Here is a 19,888-nt window from a genome sequence, read left to right as displayed (position 1 = left end):
AGACACGTTCCCTCCAACAGGAACACATCATTCCACAGCACCTTGTTCATCCCATCCCTCCCTCCAGCCAGGAACACCCAGCTCATGGCAAGGAATAAATATTAAAGGATTTTAAAAGCTTTTTTTAGAATCTTTCAGTGAGGACCAGGAAAAGTGGGGGATTTAAGTGCACCCTGAGCTTGGCTGCTCTGCTTTGTCCTGTGCCATGTGTGTCCACACCTGGATGAAACCTCCTGGGATTGAGCCAGGAAAGCACCAAAACTGAGCCCATTTAGTGCCACAGCTGGGTGATACCTCCATGAATTTGGGAGCATTATGGGATGGCAGACACACACAGCTAGTATGAGACAGAGGTGATCCAAAAGCTCTTTCCCAAATGCTTGCATTCCGCATCTTCACTGATTTATTTACTTTAAACTCGACTCAGGGAGGGCAGTCACGCAGATTATGAAAACCAACAGCAACCAGGACATTTCCAGAAGTTCCCTACCATGAGACAGCTCAGAGCAATCAGCTGCTGTCTAATCCAACAAACAGGAGGAGAACCAGGATTTCACAGGTGGAACAAACAGGAGTTTGCTCCCAGGTTTCTGCAGGCTCTAAGGAAGCAAAGGCTGATTTTCCACCAGCTCTGATCTGCAAATCACCAGTGCTAGATGCAGCACAAACAGGCCTCTCTCATTTAACAACCCTCTTAAACCAGGACTTCAAAACCAAGCAGAAAACCCCAGCAAAAGCAAAGGATTTCTTCAAATTGGAGCAGATTAAGCAAACTCTGATCAAGGAGGAATTATTTTGATACAGCAGCTGAAGATTTTTCCTTGCACAACACCAGAGGTTGGGGCTGTAACACTTTAGCTGAGCACTGGGTCAAATTAGGCTGGTTAGAACAGGTTATGCTTAAACCCAGGGCTAAAACACACCAATAAATGACTGCAATTACCACAGCTGAGCGGTCTCATGGCATCAGACCATGTGCATTTTTTTAGTTCATGGAAAATGCAAGGGAGAAATGCAAGTGTCAGATCATCCCCACGAGGAATACTTCCCTCAGTCTGGCCAGGACCAGCACAGAATCACTGCCACAGCTCAGCTGATGGCTGGCAACACACTGAAATCATTCCTTTCTGTACCTGAGCTTTGAGGATTTATTTGCAAAACAATGAGCCTGCTGGAAGTTTGGGGATTGAATCACATTTTTATCTAACTGCCTAAGTAGAAATTATAAGTTTTGAAGAACCTAAGGATGATAGTTTATGTAAGTTTTTATCAAGTTTATATTTTAAGAAATACAGGCATTAAAAAGCAAAATGACAATTTACAATACACCAAAAGGCTGTTTACATAATATCTTCCAAATCTGAATGGTTCCTGTAAATAACTCTCACCCCTCACACTGAAATGGACAAAAATACACACCTGGGTGATCAGATTAAAGCTTTTTTCAAGCAGGATCTGCTTAAAACCAACATGAACATCTTGCAAGTCCTTCAGGAACATAAAACTCCTCCCATGCAAACATTAAACTGCCTTCACTCCTGACTGGAGATGACGAACCCAAGTGACATCAGTGGGCACTTTAATACCTCACTCAGCAGAACTGAAAGCAACTGACTCCCATGGAAGAGATATTAATGCTGAAGTTATTTAATAAAGGGCATGGAAGAGCAGATAAAAAAACTTCATCTGAATTTATAAACCTGGAATTAACCTGGTGAAATGCTTTTCCTCCCAAAACACCTGTACAGATCCAGGGAATGCAGCATGATTCTCACTTCTTTCTTTATCTCTTGTACGAAATCCATCTGCTGATCATGTTTTGCTTTCCACCATTCCTCCCCAAGGTTTTGACAGATTCATTTGTGCTTTTCCAGATCAGTTCCCTGACCTGACCAGTTCCATGAGAAGGAACTCAGTTCCATGATCTCCAACTAAAACCAAAGGATCTGAGCAAGGCACTACCAGAATGCTGTCACCCACTCCAGCTGTTCTCTACACAGGAAATGCATTTGGCTAAAAACAGAATTTACTTTCTTTATCCAAAGCCAATTATGCAATTCTCTCCAAGAGAAAACTTCCAGCTAAGTGGGTGAAGGGAGAAGAAAGAGTAAGAAATGTGAAAATAGAGATAAGGCTGCCACCCTACAAAATCAATAATGTTCCTGTGGAACCTGAAACTCTTCTTACCTCAAGAACTCAATCAGTTCTTCCTTCCCTAATTCATTTTTTCCATTTGATAAGAAGTTGTCCCTAACTTTCTTCCAGAAATAAAAAGTCCTAAGTTTAGAGGTCAGTCAAATACATTCATTTCAACTTAAAGTGTTACTTAGAGAATTAATGAGAAAATAAAAATCATAAAATCCAGGAGAATCCTAAATTTTGTGTAATTACCGTTGTCACTCTCCTGACTTGGAATTCCTCCTGGTGAGTGTTCCAGTGCCTGCTGCAGAGTGAGCAATGTGTGCTGTCCTCAAGCTTCTTTCTGCAGGCAAAACCCCCACATTTTCATGTTAGTGCCTTGGTAAACATGAAATCTGAAGAAAAACAAGCTGCAGGGAACACCAGAGATCCATGGAAAGAGCAGGAGCCAGGAGGGGACAGGCAGTGGTAACTCCACTGGGGAGTTCTTTGGATATAACTGGATTCATTTAGTTACCTACTATATACCTGTTCTACTCCTCTGCATGGCAATAAAGACAGAAAAATCAAGTTCCAAACATACCCAAATTTAAATTGCCATGCACACATTTCCTGTCTGATAAGGGACATAAAAATACATAAATTGTACATAAAGCTGGAAATACAATCCCAGTTTGCTGTTACAGGGCAGCACAGCTTTATTCCAGAAACTGCTTCACTAAAGATGCACCAGCAGAAGGAAATTAACAGCTCCAGGAATCGTTAAACCAACTTCAGATGTTGTATTTAATAATGTAAAAATCACCACCTTTCTCAAGCTGCATCCAGCACTAAACTGAGCCTTCTTTTGGCCCTCCAAACACAGGAAGTTTTTGCAGGGATCAGTCAATCCCCAATATTGTTCTTCACAGAACTATTAAAGTTGGAAAAGGTCTCCAAGATCATGAATTCCAACCTGTGCCCAACCCCACCTTGTCACCAGCCCAGAGCACTGAGTGCCCCCTCCAGTCCTTCCTTGGACACCTCCAGGGATGGGCACTCCAAACCTCCCTGGGCAGCCCCTTCCAATGCCTGGCCACCCTCTCCATGGAGAAATTCCTGCTGAACCTCTAAAGATAAGGCCCAGGCAGGTGCAGGGTGTTCTGCAGTTTTACTGGAATGCTCCAAAAAAAAAAAAAACCTCAGTCCTGGTGGCTCCTCAGGCTGCCTGGAGGAGCTCCCACACAGCAATCCATAGAAAGGTGATACTGTCTTCAAGTCACACTGATGACATCACCCGAAGATGTTTCTGAAGTCACAATCTAACAAACGTTCCTCCTGAGCAACTTGAAATGAGACACTGGAAAAATATTGAATATAAAGCATCAGGCCTCAGAGTGAATCCTGGGCAAAAGGAGGCATTTTCCACATCAATCAAGATCCTGGGAACAAGGGGAGATTTACATTAGGATTGAAAGGGCCCAAGGGCTGGGAGCCAGTGGTCTGTCTGTGCTGGTCAATACACAGAAAGGATTGTGTTAGCACCACTGAAAGAATAAATTATCGCTGCTTTTACAATAAGCTCTTCAAGAATGCAATAAAGAGTTCAGTGTGTGCTCCTCACTCAGGAATCCAAAACTTTTCAGTGAAGGTCTGGCTTGCAGCAAAGATAACAGCTGAAAACCAACCATCTTGACCTTGGGAAGCTTCATGACAATGTGCTAAAAACAGGTGAAAAAATGCACAGGTTCCTGCTTCCACATCCCCCAGCCTTGAGGCCAGAGCCTTGAGCAACACCAGCTTTAAATACTGAGAGTTCAGACCTGATGCTTTCAGACAGACCAAAATTAGAAGTGAGAAATGTCATTTTTTCCCCCTCAAGCCTCTTGTCTGTTGCAGGATTATTAATATTGAGGTTTTTTCATCTGCTTTCAGAGATAATTTTAAAATTCATCTCCGATTCAATGAAATCATGACAGGAAATTAAGAAAATATGGAACTAGGGAAAGAATTCTTCCAATATTTCATAGCAGCTCCTGACTTTGATGAACAATATAATAAGAATGTCTTCCCAGTCACGTATTTCCTTCTAAATCTGACAAGTTTCCCACTTGTGGAAATAGCAAGTCACCAAATAAAATTGCTACTCTTTCAAGCTTAAAAGATAAATTTTAATTTGCATGAAATTCACCCAAGGCCAGGCAGAACGAGAGCAGAATACTGGAATTTTTCCTGTCTGCACAGCCCATATGAAATATTTGTTTTTTGAGGACTCACCAAACTTTTCCTAAAAATAACCATAAAAGATGACAATTGTTGGCAGGGGTGGGACAAGCCCCACAGTTAACAGGATGCCAATGCCAACCTCCAAAAATGACAACCAAAAGGTCATGAAAAGAGTTATACAGAACATTTATATCCAGATTTGGTGTCAGTGCAACATCAAAGAGAGATGCAGCTTGTGATCAAGGCTTGTGGCAGGAAATGGATTTGTGCAGACAAAGTTATCTTTATTCTCTCTCAAGGTGAATCCACCAGGAGTTATTGTTTTAAACCATTCTAACATCCAGTTCCTCAAAACCACTGAAGAAAAATAAATGACCAAATCACCACCAAAAATCAGCTGTCCCAAGAGAAGAGCAGGGCAAGGTGGCATTTGTGCATAAGGAGCTGAAATAATTCCACTGCATTGTCAAAGTGCTGCTTCATTCCAGCTGAAGCCAAGTTTTCCAAAAACTTGCTGCAACAATCCTGAGCTACAGCTGAGTGAATAACTTGTAAGAGCTTGCTCCAGGAGCTGTGTGAGCCATCAGACCCAGCCCTGTTTATCCACAGGCTGCCCCATGAAGGATCCCTAACAGAGATCTGGGATCCAGTGAATTAGTTCAGCTCTCTAGAAAATGAGATTTATTTGATCCCAGCTGAAAACAAAAGATTCCCAGACAACAACAGCACTCCAAAACTTTCCAAGATTTGGAAACAGGAAGGTAAAAAGCCCGATGAGAGAGGAGAGTGTAATAGCTGGCTGCTTTTCAACACCGATGATCACACACTGAGCCCTGAGAAAGTCAACATCTTTCCTATTTTACCACCTTATCCTCTTTCACAAATTACATAAACCAAGGGAAGGAATGCGAGTGTGGGAAGCAACTCAGGCTGTGCTTACTTACAAAGATACTGAACCAAACACAAAGTACTTTCTTCTACACTGGATCTTAACTCCAAGGTCAATTTATTGGCTTAAAATACAGAGAGGATGCTTCCCTGGTTCAAATGCTAATCTGAGGCTCAGGAAATCTAGATTCAATTCCCTGCCTCACCACATACTTCCTGTGCGACCTTGGGCCATAAATATTTCGGTGCCTCAGTCTTTCCATCTGTGACTGCGACAGTGTTTCCCTATTGAACGGAGTGTTGTAAAGATAAATACATTAGGAAAACATCAGGAATCACAGGCCACAGCCATACATGCAGCGGGCTGTTGGGGAACTTATCTGTGTGTCAATATTCCCAAACGGGCAGAAGGGAAAGCTGCCAATGGAAGGGCTGCCAATGTGAAAAAAATTAACTAGCACAGGACAGAGAGAAGACAAAGTAGCAGCAGAACGGACAGAAACTGAAATCACAATTACAGAAAATTTCCATCATTCCAACCAAGTTTTGAACAGAAATGAGACTCAGAAACCAGCTGGGCGAGCTGCTGAAGGGAACAAATACACCTGCCATCATTGCATTATTGCCCTGTTTTCAGAGATTATCACTCAAAACACTTCAGATTTGAGGTGGCAGAGGGGCCGCTGAGTCTGGGGGCAAAGAATCCCTGGGGACTGTCCCCGAAGGGAAGCACCCGCTGCTGAAGTGCCCAGCCCTTTGTGAGACGCATAAATAGGAGCGGGCAGAGAGTGACCCCAGCGGGGTCCCCACTGCTGCTGCCCCAAGGCGGAGAGGGGGACACAGCGGGAAGGGGGAGGGCAAAAGATGGTGACCAGCCAGGCAGGGGCTGACAGGAGTGACCTCCCCCTGCCCCGAGCCCAGGAGGACGCGGGGGAGGTGTCTGGGACCGGAGCTGCGGAGCAGCCAAGGGGAACAACTACAAGGCTACGTGGCATTCGCAGGCAGCGGCTGCCGGGGAGGGAGCACGGGGGGGCGGCCAGGGGGGACCTGGGGGGGACGACTGCACATCGCAGCCCCTCCGGCCCCACGAAGCAGGAGGATAAGGAGAGGAAAGGGAAAGGAGACGGAGAATCTGAGCGCTGGGGAGCGCAGCGGGAACGGGCTGGGGGAAGCGCGACTGGCATTAACCCCATCCGGGCAGGCTCGGCCGGGAGCCCCCGCTCGGCCCGGCCCCCCCAGCAGCGGGAGTCCCTTTAGGAGCGGCTCCCCAGAACCCGTGTCCCCGACCCCGCCGGGTCTCCCGGGGGGATGCCCTCACTGCACAGGGCAGCGCACCCGGACAGATCCCGGCAGTCCGTCCCGGACACCGTGAACCCTGCCTGCCCCGCACCCCGTGCGCCCCGGGCACTCCAGCCCACCCCGTGCACCCCATCCCATCCTGTCCCAGGCACCGCATCCCAGCCCAGCCCATCCCATCCAGTCCCAAGCACCCCATCCCATACCATCCTATCCCGCTCACCCCATCCCACCCCATGTCCCGGGACATCGGATCTCCCTGGATCCTGCCCCCACCTGCCCCTTGCGCCACGTCCACCCCGAAGCTGCCCCGTAGCCCGGGCTGTCCCCCGCCTCAGAGCACCCTTCCCGTCCCCGGGGTCCCGCCTGTCCCACCAGCCGCCCCCGCCCGGCTCCGCGCCGCCTCCCGCCCTCCGCTCCGCGGGGCTCCGCTCCCGGCACTGCCCACCGCGCCCCGGCTGGGCACCGCCGCTCTCCGCCGCCCCGGGGAGCAGCGGAGCCCGGGGAAGGGGGCCTTGGGGAGCGGCTCCCGTCGGTGCCCGTGCGCTCCCCCCGGCACTGACCGTGTGCCCCGCGGGCTCCGCCGCTTCAGCGCCCGCCGCCCGCCCGCGCCGCCATCATGGAATGCGCGCACCGCGCTTGCGCCGCCGCCCGCCGGCCGGGGGCGGGCGGGCGCGCCAACCACAGCCCGCGCGGATCCGCGGCTCCCGGACACCGCGCCCGCCGAAAGCTGCGCGGGGGGGCGGCCCCGGCGGGCCGGGCTGGTGGCCCCTGGGGGCGGGTGACCTGTCCGGGCCCTGTGTGTCCCTGCCGGACACCGCCCGCCAGCCCCGGGCACTGTGCCCTGGGCACTGTCTGTCCCGCTCGGGCTCTGCACTGTCACCCCCGGGCAGGTCCCCTGGTCACTGTCTGTCCCCCGCGGCCAATGTCACCGCCAGGCACTGTGTGTCACCAAACCGTGTCCCGCCCCCCTCGGGGGTCTCCCGTCTCTGTCCCCGCCGTGGCACGACAAGGATGAGCGGGAGGTTTCCCACTTTGTACAATTTGGGGGGTCCCGGCGCGTGTCCCTGACCCTAGAACTGTGTGATAGCCCAACAAGCTTCAGTGGTGACAGCGTGAACGTGAGGGGCCGGCCCCGACTGAGTGGGCAAAGAGAAGAGGAAGGGGAGGTTTCCTCGCTGGTCGTGCCAGGGCAGCTTTAGCTGGATATTAAGGAAGATTTCCTCCTGGGAAGCGTTGTCCAGCGCTGGCACAGGCTGTGCGGGACACCCATCCTGCACAGAGACCCCATCCCTGCAGGGATTCAAGATCCCTGTGGCTGTGGCACTTGGGGACACGGGCGGGCGAGTGGTGGCCTTGGCAGTGCTGGGGAATGGTTGGACTCGGTGGTCTTGGGGGTCTTTTCCAAGATGAATATTCCTGTTATTCCATGATCCTGCAGCTCCGTTCCCATGTTCAGCCTCGGAGCATCCCAAGCCCATGCAAAGAGGATCAAGGGCAAGGGTTGAAAAAAGCCCTCCTGGGCTGCAGAGCCCCTCTGGCACATCCATTTTTTTATTTTTTCCCTGGCAAATAATGTACCAATAAATCTTACACTCTTCGCTTTATTTCCACCAGGAAGTTTACACCAATATATTTCCATTAATGTGTTTTAAAAAATGTGCCTCAAACTTGCTTAAAGCAGCGATTTCAGAGATATTCTGTGTGCAATTCAGCTCCATGTGGATGTAAAATAAATGTGACAGCTGTGCTTTTATACAAGCCCCACTAAACTGTGGATCACAGCAGAAAAAGGTCACACTTGACATTTATATGCAATATAATAAATGTGTGTATATAATCTATATAATAGACATAGAAAGACTAACCTTTTAAAATGAATGGGCTTGTGTTTACCCCCAGCTTGATCTTAGATGTGACCATAATAAATACAGAAAATTTTATGATGAATAGAAGAAATTGTTCCTTAATGTCAGAGAATTTCTCTCTTGAGAATGCTGGAAGGGGTTGATTTGCCAGAACGAACACCCTGTGCTGGACAGGACTAAAATAAATTCCCATCCATCTTTTTAAACAATCAGGTCCTGGTAAGAAAGGACAGAAGAGGTGGTGGCTGCTGAATTTTTAAGCAATTAATAGGTTACCTTGTTAAATAAAGGCCAAAACAACTCTCAGAGTAACTTTACCATTAATTTTACACATATAGGCCCATAAAATTGTGAATATATTCCCTTGTAATTGGGAGCAAACAGTGAAAGAACATAAAATCTGTTGCATCTGAAAAGCAAAATTTTATAGGTGAATCCACAGCAAATTCCAGGTGGAAAAGGCAGGAGAAACCTTTTCCTCTTAACAAGACAATTGGTAAAAATCTCTGCACTGAAATTCCTCTTCTTTCTACCCCTTCCATGAGTTTTCCTGCACATTTGTGACTCCTGGCCTGATTCTTTTCCCTGTGGAATAGTCTGGATCAGCACATCCCGTGTTTTATTGTGGGTGATAAGAAACTATAAATTTGCCTATAAACTAGATTGAAACCTTCAGACAAAGATTTAGGGGAAAAAATAATCTGCTCCTTTGTTCTGAGCCTCAGCATGCTTTTGTCCCTGATATTAAACTTTGAATTTCACTGATGACCCCAAATGGAATTCTTTCATTCCAGCTCCCATTCAAGTCTGGGAACCCCTCAGGAAAGGTGGAAGACCAGACCAGCACAGGATTCAGTGAGTGCAGACCTGCTTTAGGAACAAAAAGTTGGTTAATAATTTCACCTTTGAGAGAATTCCTGGAATCTTCAGCACTCCATCTCAGGAATCTTAGAACTCCACAGGCTCTACCTAATCTGCAGTGCCCTGGGGATTTCATTCTGAAGTGAAATATTTGGGCTTAGTTTTTGGGAGATCTCCTGAAAGTGACCCACCAGATGGGATTTGGAAATCTGAAGCACTCTGCACCGAATGAACTTTGCTGCTGAAAGCAGAGATTCAAGGACTGTTTTGACTTCCCAGGCTCGGTATTTATCCACTGCCAGCTAAACCTCACAGGTTGTGACTAGTGGTGGCTGTGATCCCCCGTGGTGATGTCCTGTGCCTGATATCCAGAATAAAGGAGGTCCTTGGGAGGGAATGCTGAGCATTCTTTGCTCTGAAAGCTCCTGGACCCCCCCAGCTTTGATAAGGACAAGAATTCCTTTGTAGGTAATAATGCAGTGCAGAAAAATCCTTTTCCCTTAAATCATTTTTTTCTCCTTAAATTTCCATTTAAAATGCATCTTATATCCTAACAATGTCATTCCAGCAACGTGGTGGAGGAACTTCTGGGGTCACAGCTCGTTCCCACTGAGCCTCGGGGTGAAAGATCTCAAAGCTGCCCACACCCCACAGGCTCCAGGGCTCCTTTCAAGCTCCAAGTGCCACAGCTATTCCCACACCGTGGAAAAGAAATGACCCAATGTTTGCTGCCTACACCCAGCATGACAGGGAGGGAAAGCTGCTTTTTACAGCTGGAACTGGAAAGGGAGGTGAGGCTGGAGGCAGAGGCGGGATGTTCCAGATGGAAAAGCCGCACGGGAGGAATATTTGGCGTGAGGAGCACGGTGACCAAACGTCCTGCGAGGAAGGTCTGATTAAATGGGTCAGGAATTACATGGAACAAAGTTGAGGGCAGCTTTAACTCTATTTTGAAATTCCTGGAGAGCCACAAGGACGGTGCGAGGACAGCGGGTTCCACACACGGAGGCAGCGAGTGGATGGGCAAAAGTTGGATTTTGAGGAAATTTTTGACTGTCCTTTCAGTCTGGAGAGGAAGAGGGCACTGGGTTGGGGGTGGATCCAGGCCTGGGAAAGAGGAATTAAAAATAGCAGAATATAACATCAAAGAACACTTGGCAAAAGGAAAGGGAAAGAGAAAAGAAATGGGAAGTGGAAATGAGTCAGGAGGGAGGAAAGAGAGGACAAATGGGAAGAAATCTGGCCTTATAAAGGAAGGGCAGGCTCTGAAATGGAAAAAAATGGAAAAGAGGGGAATTGAGGAGAGTCTGTCTTAACAAAACAATGGCAAAAGGCAGTGCCAAAAGCATGCTCATTCTCCCACTAGAAAATTTGGAATTGCAATTTCAGTTTTTTAATTTGCTGATTCAACTGCCTTAGGTGAGTTAATAAAAATAAAGGGGCAGGAGGAAAGAAAAATATTAAAGAAATTGAAAAGAAAACCCTTTGATGGAGAGGGGAGAAAAAAAAGATAAGAGGAATATTGCAGTTACAACATACCCCAGTCTGAACGTGTCTTGGGGAGCTTGAATAACAAAAACCTGGATGCACCCCCCCCTCCACGCCAACACCCCACTTATCAGGGGGATTAGCAGCCATCCTGGAGTTTTAGTTCCAGCCCATAATAAAAATGTTTGTTTTTCCATCCTTGGACTACAATAATAACGATTCTGGTTATTTGAACTCGTGTCCAGCACAGCCTCCCCTCTCCTGCCTTGGCTGGGAGCTGCGAGCGCGGGCTTGGAACGCATTCCCTTGGTTTTCCCTGGCTCCACACAAACTCCTGCTGCCTGCACTCCAGGAGGGAGAGGAGCAGGACAGCCTGGCAAGCAAACTTCCCTCCAGCAGCACTTTGCTGGGAGCTGTGCTGGGATCTGCAGGAGTAAACAGCCGTGCTGGAGCAGATTTTGCAGCCGTGTGCACTGGCACCGCTCCTTCCACACTCGGAATGTTTTCTCCAGCTGTGGGATCAAACCAGCACTCTGGGCTGTGGGTTTGGAGGGCAGCACAATGGGAAAAGCCTGGAGGGCATCAGGAGAGGGGGTTTTCCTCAAAGGTCACACGCCTGCTCCTCTGCAGGTGCCCTCATCCCTGTTCCACGGAGTCGCAGAATCCCGGGATGGTTTGGGTGGGAAGGGACCTTAAAACCCATCCATTTCCACCCCCTGCTAATGGCAGGGACACCTTCCACTCTCACAGGTTGTTCCAAGCACCATCCAACTGCTGTTCCTTTGATGTTGAACCACAGAAGCAAATCAACACCAGCAGAAATGCTTTAGGGTTATTAAACACCCACTAAACAAACAGGTGACACTGGCAGAGGCACAGGGTGGTACCAGCACCGGTGACCAGTCACTGAAATTCAGTCATTTTAACTGAAGAAATTACACCAAGTTTGGAGATTTTTCTTCTGGGTTCAGTAATATTTTCAGAACTCTCTGCCTTCTCAGTGGTTTTCAGTCCTGGGTCAGTTCTGGTGGTGCCTCATAGCAAAAAAGGAGATGCATGAAGAAGAAAATACAGGTGTTTGTGTCAGTATGGACAGGCCAGCATGGAAGGCAGGGAAGCCTGGCAGGGGATGGCAATGCAGGTGGACACCACATTTTGCTGTTTGTGCTTCTTTCTCCAAGCAGGACCCAGAACCCCCCAAGAGCCCTCACTCCAAACCAGGAACTCCTGGCACAGACTGCTCCTATAAAACCCCCCTGAACATCAGCCCCGAATCCACAAACCCGCTGGCATAAAGTCACCATAAAAACCAAACCAACAGCCCTCTGCCGCCCACAACAAACACTGCTGGTGTTTATGGCTGCTGGAGGTGGCGAGGGATGAAGTTCAGCGCTGAGGAACACCTGGTTTATGATCCCTTCACTCGTTATGTGGCAGAGCCCACGAGCAAACTCTGCGTGTCCTGACCTCGAGCTGCTTCCACACCTCCCTCTGCCCCATCCTGCAGGCTGCAAGCACAGCAGGGGCTGTTTGGAAAAGGGAATTAAAACCTGGCTCACTGAAGATCTTTCTGTGAGCAGGGAGGAAAAGCTGAGCTCGCCCTCTTCCCTCTCCTGTACAGGAGGGAGGGCTGGAGCTCCCACCTTGCCACTGGATACCTGTAAATGGTAAAAACCTGGAGTAGGGAAGTTGCTCCTCACTTCTCTCAGCCCCAGCCTGGAGCTGCTGTCACCACCATGTGAGGAGAAGGCTGTGGAACACCTGCCTGGTCTCTCCCACCTTCTGCAAGGTCTTTCTGCTCCGTTTCTCCTCAGTTTATTCAGCAAGGGCCCTGATATGAATCAAACATCTCATTTCAGTCCAGTTCCAACCACTGGCTCTGTTTAGCCATAAATCTATAACTCTTGCCCCAAGCCAAGAAGCAAATAAGACAGAAAAAAAACCCCAAATCCAAACAGGCTGAAGAACTCTGAGCCTCAAGAAATGGTTGGGAACAGGCAGGTCCAAGCAGAGGCCTTGGGAAGCAATGCTGGGGCTTCTGCTCTGGAGCAGAACGTTCAGCTGGGGAAAACAGGATCTCCTTGTGGGACGGAGCCCATGCTGCCTCCCTCCCAGGTGCTGCAGCATCCCCAGAGCCCAGGGAAGGTGCAGGAGCCGTGTCAGCAAGGGCAGGTTCAAGAGCAGAGCTGCTGCCAGGTGGGCACAGGGACAGTTCTCCAGCTGGCCCGGTCACAGGCACACCAGGGCTGGGTCAGGTCTGGTGACCCACACCTGGGAGTGTGCTTGTAGTTCCAAGGAAATCAAAACAACCATCATTTAAACACGTTAGAGCTGGAGATGCTCATCCTTGCTCTGGTGATAAAAGAAGGAAGCCAAAATAAATTCATTTATAAGGTTCTTCTAAATCAGAGTGAAGCTGTTTAACAAACCATCTCCGATGTGTTTTCCTGCTGCTCTGCATGAAGAGAACATTTCCAGGATGCTGCAGAAGCACCTGAATCCCGTGCTTTTATCCCAAAGAGGGGATTTCACTCCCTGGGCTGGGCAGGGCTCATTTCCCTGCATGGAATTCAGCTGAGAAAGGACTTTGGAGAGCAGAACAGGCACCAGAGCCAATGTCTGGAGAACAGAGAGGAGGGGAAGGATTAAAAAAAAAAAAAAAAAAAAAAAAAAAAAAAAAAAAAAGGAAGAAAGCAAGCAGAATAAATCTGAATTGTAACAAAATTACAGCCTGTATTGAAATCTCCACATTTGGAACTGATTTTTTTTTCCATCAGACAAAAGGCTGAGTTTGGTTGTTGAAATGCTGATCTCTTTTTTAACTTGTTCTGAAGGGCACATCCAGGGGAGCTGCAGGTGAACCCTGAGCAGTGGAGGACTGATAAAACCTGAGATATTCCTGTGTCAGGTGTAATGTGATGCTCATCCCTTTGTTTGGGCTGTTTCCTTTCTGCGGGGCACTTGGAGCAGGTTTCCTACCTTTCCACAGGTTCACTTGTTTTTCTGGCTGCTGCCCTTGTTTTAACTTCCCCCACCTCACTTTTAGGGCATGAAAACCCTTTTCCCTTCACATTGGCACCAACGTTTCCCTGTGCACAGAAGGTTTGATGTCCATCCCTGGGCTGAGAGTGCTGGAAGCTGCAGCACCTTTGGGAAAAGCTGCCCGTGCTCCCTGATCTCCCTGCTCCCTGTCCACATGGGACTCCAATTGTTTCACTCCAGTTCTCCATTGTCTCTCTTCAGAGCTCTATTTCTTTCCTATCTGGCATTTTCCTCCCTGTCCCCAAACAACCTCTTTTACTTGCTCTCTCCTACAATAAGCCCATTCCTCGTGATTGTTTCCATTCCCTTTTTTTTTTTTTTTTTTTTGTTTTATTTTTTATTTTTCACTTGATGGAGGCCTGGGGGCCCCTGCTCTGTGCTGGGGTCTCCTCTTACAGCCACAACTCCCCTTCCCATCGGGTGGGTGTCCTCAGCACTGCAGAAGGGACTCTCCCCACCCCAAGGAGCATTTTCTATCTGATAGATTTCATATCAGTGCACAGCTATGAATCAGGTCTGGGATGCAAATAAGAAGCAGCCACATGGCATGAGGCACTCGGGAGCACTTCAGGCTAAAGAGGAAAAAAAAAAAACCAACCCACCCAGCAAAAGGCAGAGATTCAGCTGTGAAGAATTCAAATATTGGCTCCTCCAGGAAACCTCCACGTTGCATCCATTACTGAAATCTACTTATTTGGTTGGGGCTAATGATCTCTGGTTTGAGATTGGCGTGGATCTGGTTTCCCACCCTCAGAGGGAAGGTCCAAGCACTGATATTCCATGGGAGGTGGTGGCACAAGGAGCAATCCTCAGCTGGCAGAGCAGATCTCTGGGAGAGAACCTGCAAGTGGAATTATCGAGGACACTTTAGGAGAGAAAGCAGAACAAAACCCCAAACTGGCGCCTTCCCACCTTCCCCACCTTCTCTTGTGATGAAAAAATCCTCCTTGCTGCTTTCCCTGCTGCTGTGCCTGGTGCTGAAGGCCGCTGGGAGCGGGGAATTTCAGGGAGCCCTTCCAAAGGCTCTGCTCCAGGAGTGCTGGCTTTGCCATTTCCCTGCTCTGGAAAAGGAGCTGGTGGCTCCAGAGGCTGCAGGTGGGGCCTGGAGCAGCTGCCAGCTGAGCTCATCCATGGAGATTGATGTGGGGATTGTCTGTGATGCTCTGGCAGTGAATTTTCCAATCACTGTGAGCAAAGCAGAAGGAACAAAGAGGGGTGGAAGCAGGGTGACATTTCCTGGGATGTGCCTTGAAGCTGTCTCTGCAGGGCAGTGCTCCTGGTCACCACCCCTAGTGCTCATTCTGAGCTGGGGGTGAGCTCAGGATGAACTTTTCTGCTGGAAAAGATGGTGGAGAATGGCCTGGTGCTCCAGCATCAATCCCTGCCCCTCTGCCCCTCTGACACACCAGGAATAAATTGCTTCCCACTTGCCAGGGCAGTCAGGAGTCCCCACTTGTTAGGGGTGAGATAAAGGGTGAGATAAGCATGACAGGAGGATAGATTTGTGTTAGAGCTGTGAGAGAGGGCTGAGCAGCTCCTCTGTGCCAGGAAGGGATTTGGGACCCCGATCCCGGAGTTCCTCTGCCTTGGAGAGGATTGGGGTGGCTGAACCCCAGCAGTGGCATTGCCCCATTCCCACCTCCTGAGACCAAGTGTTTGAGGCACCTCCTTCAATAAAAGCCTTGGAATGACTCTCTTTGGTCTTTATCATGCTCAACATTTCTACTGGAGCCGAGACAAAGCCTCCAGACATGGAATATTTGTACCTGTGAGTGGCCTCCTGTGACCAGTCACCCTGCAGAGCCACCAAATCCTTCCCCCAGTGACCTTGGTGACCTCAGTGTCTGTTCCAGCAGTTTCTCCAAAAACAAACACATGTTTTGAGAGAACTACAGGACCCGTGTTTCATAAAGAAATGAAGCAATGTCCTTTTCACTTCCCCTCTTTGCTGTTACTTCATCTTTTCTCCCCCAGCGGTGCCAGCAGCGTCCTCGGGCAGCGTGTGTGGGACGTGCGCAGGGCTGGCCTTTTGTCATGGTGTCACTCAAGGAGCTCTGTTAATCCCTGCTCTTATCAAAGGTTACTGGGCTTTAAAATCCTCCTTCTGATGGATAAAATGCTGTCAGTGCCTCCTCAGGGGGCCCTGACCCCTTTAGCTTTGGGAGAGGGGACAGAAAACGTCTCACCAACATCAGGGTCTTGCTCAGCGCTGCCTTTTCACTGCTGCCCCTGGTCTTCTTATTTATGTATTTCTATATAAAATCCAGCAAAAACATTCAAAAAAAGTATTTAGATATAGATCCTTCCATCCAAAAGGAGTTGAAACTGTGTTTGTGTGAGCTGGGATGGCAAAGGTGATGCTCTCCTGTGGTGTTGCTACACTGAACTTAAGGAAAAGCCCTTGAAGTTTAACATAAAATAGAAAGGAACAAAAATATTCCCCAATTTACTATTTTCTCAAACAGCCCCAAATGTCCTTCCTCTCCCTGCAACTCCTGCAGTTTGTATTGACATAATCCTTGTAGTTTGAATAAAAAGCTGGTATTTTGTAGAAATTTCAATTTTCCAGGGAAAGCAGGGGCTGAAGAATTTGCATATTTTTCTTGTAACTGAATTCCATTTGGGGTTGAAACTTCAGCTTTAACTTTTTGTTATCACTCTCCTTGGTTCATGGAAGAACAGTATGCTCCTGGCTGTGTTGTTTTGCTAGATTTGATAGCTAATAAACCAGATTTCTACTTTTCCCAACTTCCTTCTCAGAGTCAGTTTAGCCATGAATTGTGCCCTCTCTGAGTATGAAGGGTAAGAGCTGCCTCCTCCTCCAGCAGTCCTTGCTGGTGCACAGTTGTTTCAGAGGAACATCCAGTAGAAATAAACAGGGAAAAATCAAAATATACAGCTCTGCTGAGGGGTCAGCGCTGGTGGAGGAGGCCATGAGCTCGGGCACCTCTCCGGAAGCTGTGGAGGCTGTTCCTGAGTTTACATAAACTCACTGTAATATTGGATATTTGCTGGGGTTGTTTCACCCGCAGAATTCCCACCATGGGAGAGAGTTATCATAATTAGACATTTAATTTGAGTTGAGCCATTGGTGCCACTCTCCGTGGCTCTGGAGGCTCCTGCTCAGCACTGCCCTGTGGCTCCAGTGTCCTCTGCCATGTGCAGATGCACCAGGGACATTTGCTGACCCGCAGAACAGCCTCAGATTCTATTGATTAGTTTTAGTTTTAATTACAGTGGCAGCAAACTCGACCATCAGCTGGTGTTAGTGGCACAATTTGGACCTGAACAGATAGATCCCAGGAGGATCTACCCCAGGAGCTGAGGATGTGCAGGACTGTCCCCCAGGGCTTCGACATCCGTTCCTCAGCACCTCTGTTTCATTAGTTCACATCCTTGAGGGCTCTTTTTCCTCCCACAGGATATGATTAACCCTGACCGGAGTCACCACACTGCATCCCGAGAGGAAAATCCACCTGAGCTCAGCCTCTGCCCCCCTCGAGTCCTGCCCAGCCTGGAACTGCTCGGGCACGGCTCGGGAATCTGCTCTGGGACACACCTGGGCCACCTCAGCTCTGGGGCTGGGCTGCCCTCCCCAAGGACTCTCAGCCCTGCTCCAGTCTCTTCTCTGGTGCTGGGGACCACAAGCCCTTCCCCAGGGGTGAGGATGCTGCTCCAGGTTTGTAGGGAAGCTGCTGCCCTGCCCTGCCCTTCCCACCTGGGTACAGGGAAATGCGGAGGAGCCCAGAGCAGCTCTGGAGTCCTGTGAACTCTGGCATGGTGATTCAGGGTGATGGAGGACATGGCGAGTGTGAGAGGGGATGCTGCTGACAGGAGGCAGCAGCTCAAGGCCAGTTTAGGGGAACTTTTCATACCATTTTCCTTGAAAATTCGTGGTGAAAGGGCAGCGCAGCATTTTCCAGCCCTCACTCACGTAAGCAGCTTCCTGCCATGAGTAACGTGGGGAGGACAGGCCAGAGAGAAGGGGCTGTCTCAGGGTTACTCAGAAAGGAAATAAAGCCTCTCTGATCCTGGGGCAGATGCAATTCTAACAGTCCAGCCACAGGCTGCCTTTTGCAATAACTGCTCCCAAACCCAGAGTCAGCCCTTTGCAGCCTTCTGGGCTGGTCAGGCAAAACACCTGCAGGAACCTCCTGTCCCGAGTGTCCCTGCAGCAGGGACATGGTGACACTCCTGTCCCGAGTGTCCCTGCAGCAGGGACATGGTGACACTCCTGTCCCGAGTGTCCCTGCAGCAGGGACATGGTGACACTCCTGTCCTGTGTGTCCCTGCAGCAGGGACATGGGGACACTCCTGTCCTGTGTGTCCCTGCAGCAGGGACATGGGGACACTCCTGTCCCGAGTGTCCCTGCAGCAGGGACATGGTGACACTCCTGTCCCGAGTGTCCCTGCAGCAGGGACGTGGTGACACTCCTGTCCTGTGTGTCCCTGCAGCAGGGACGTGGTGACACTCCTGTCCTGTGTGTCCCTGCAGCAGGGACATGGTGACACTCCTGTCCTGTGTGTCCCTGCAGCAGGGACGTGGTGACACTCCTGTCCCGAGTGTCCCTGCAGCAGGGACGTGGAGACACTCCTGTCCTGTGTGTCCCTGCAGCAGGGACGTGGTGACACTCCTGTCCTGTGTGTCCCTGCAGCAGGGACGTGGTGACACTCCTGTCCTGTGTGTCCCTGCAGCAGGGACATGGTGACACTCCTGTCCTGTGTGTCCCTGCAGCAGGGACGTGGAGACACTCCTGTCCTGTGTGTCCCTGCAGCAGGGACGTGGTGACACTCCTGTCCTGTGTGTCCCTGCAGCAGGGACATGGTGACACTCCTGTCCCGAGTGTCCCTGCAGCAGGGGACACACAGTGTGTCCTTGAGCATTGTCCAAACCCTCCTGGAGCTCTGGCAGCCTTGGGGCCGTGACCATTCCCTGGGGAGCCTGGGCAGTGCCAAACACCCTCTGGGGGAAGATCCTTTTCCTAAAATCCAGCCCGACCCTCCCCTGACGCAGCTCCAGCCATTCCCTGGGTCCAGTCCCTGTCACAAGGAGCAGAGATTGGAGCTGCCCCTCAGGAGGAGCTGCAGCTCCTGAGGAGTCTCCCCTGTGTCCTCTGTCCTCCAGACTGAGCAACCCAAGTGACCTCAGCCTTGCTGATATGAAACTCAAGCAGATCACCAGGGAGTTGTGCTCCTCACAAATAAAGGGATTTTAACAGGCCAAACCCAAACCAAACTCTGTTTAGTCTTTGCCTGCCCCAGCAGAGACCTGCAGCAGAGGTCCTGCACTTGGAGCTTTTATTAATGATCAGAAATGTGGGGTTTTGCTGCCTTGTTCCTTCTATCCCTCCCAACCTGGTGAAGATCCACCAGGAATGTATTTATTGACCTAACAAAGGGCGCTTGCTTTGCTCCCGGGGCAGCCTGGCTTCCTCTGAAGCGTAAGAAACCACACTGACAAGAACAAAACATGCACATTTCCCCCTCCAGTGAAGCCTGCAAATATTCCAAAGAGTTGTTTGTACATGCAGCCCCTGGCAGGGCTGGAATTAAGAGTTTGGGAGAAACATGGTTGAGTTCCCAACCTTGCTGGTCCCAAGAGGGATTTTTAACCCCAAGCGTCAGGCTGGGCTTTTCATCACCCACATTTGCTTTCTGGAATGTTTCTAAGATATTTTGTTGCTTTCAGGAATATTTCTAAGATATTTTGTGCTGGTGGTATTTCAAAATCTGATGGGCTTTCCTTCATTTTTGCTCCTTAGTTTTTTCCCCTGGTAATCAGGTCATACCTTGTGCAGGAGAAGGATAAAGAGCCTGGTGTTCTCCCTCCTGCCATGTGGGAGAATTCCCTCTCCTAATGTCAGACCACAGTGGAAATTGGGCAAAAATGCTAATTTAAGGTTCAGCTTGAGAATTAACTGCTGCTTAAGGGAGCCAGAGCTTCTCAGTGCACAGATCCCTGGGGAATCCAGGCAGTGGGAATGGATTGAGCCCCTCCAGCCCCAAAATTCATGCCTAGGGATGGGGAGGGCCAGGAGGCACCACACTCGAAGCAGGAATGAGAGGAAATCTCTCTTTATTGCCAGTGCTTGGACTTTATT

At 49.4% G+C, this 19,888-nt stretch overlaps 1 protein-coding gene across 3 annotated transcripts in view; it reads right to left on the bottom strand.

The window, feature by feature from the left end:
• Positions 1 to 7,221, bottom strand: part of LOC137482356 (fibronectin type-III domain-containing protein 3a-like) — a 40,474-nt gene extending 33,253 nt beyond the window's left edge. The window contains exons 1-2 of one of the 3 annotated variants that reach the window (XM_068204611.1): positions 7,092 to 7,221; positions 2,392 to 2,482 (exon numbers count right to left, since the gene is read on the bottom strand). The gene's annotated coding sequence lies outside the window, so the exon portion shown is untranslated. Of the gene's footprint in view, positions 1 to 2,391; positions 2,483 to 6,804; positions 6,843 to 7,091 lie in introns of those variants that run through there. The other 2 variants (XM_068204612.1, XM_068204613.1) reach the window with 2 other exon arrangements.
• Positions 7,222 to 19,888: the final 12,667 nt, after the last annotated feature.

Source organism: Anomalospiza imberbis, chromosome 14 (genome assembly GCF_031753505.1).
Source record: "Anomalospiza imberbis isolate Cuckoo-Finch-1a 21T00152 chromosome 14, ASM3175350v1, whole genome shotgun sequence".
NCBI classification, from domain to species: Eukaryota; Metazoa; Chordata; class Aves; order Passeriformes; family Viduidae; genus Anomalospiza; species Anomalospiza imberbis.
This window is presented reverse-complemented; position numbering and strand designations above follow the sequence as displayed.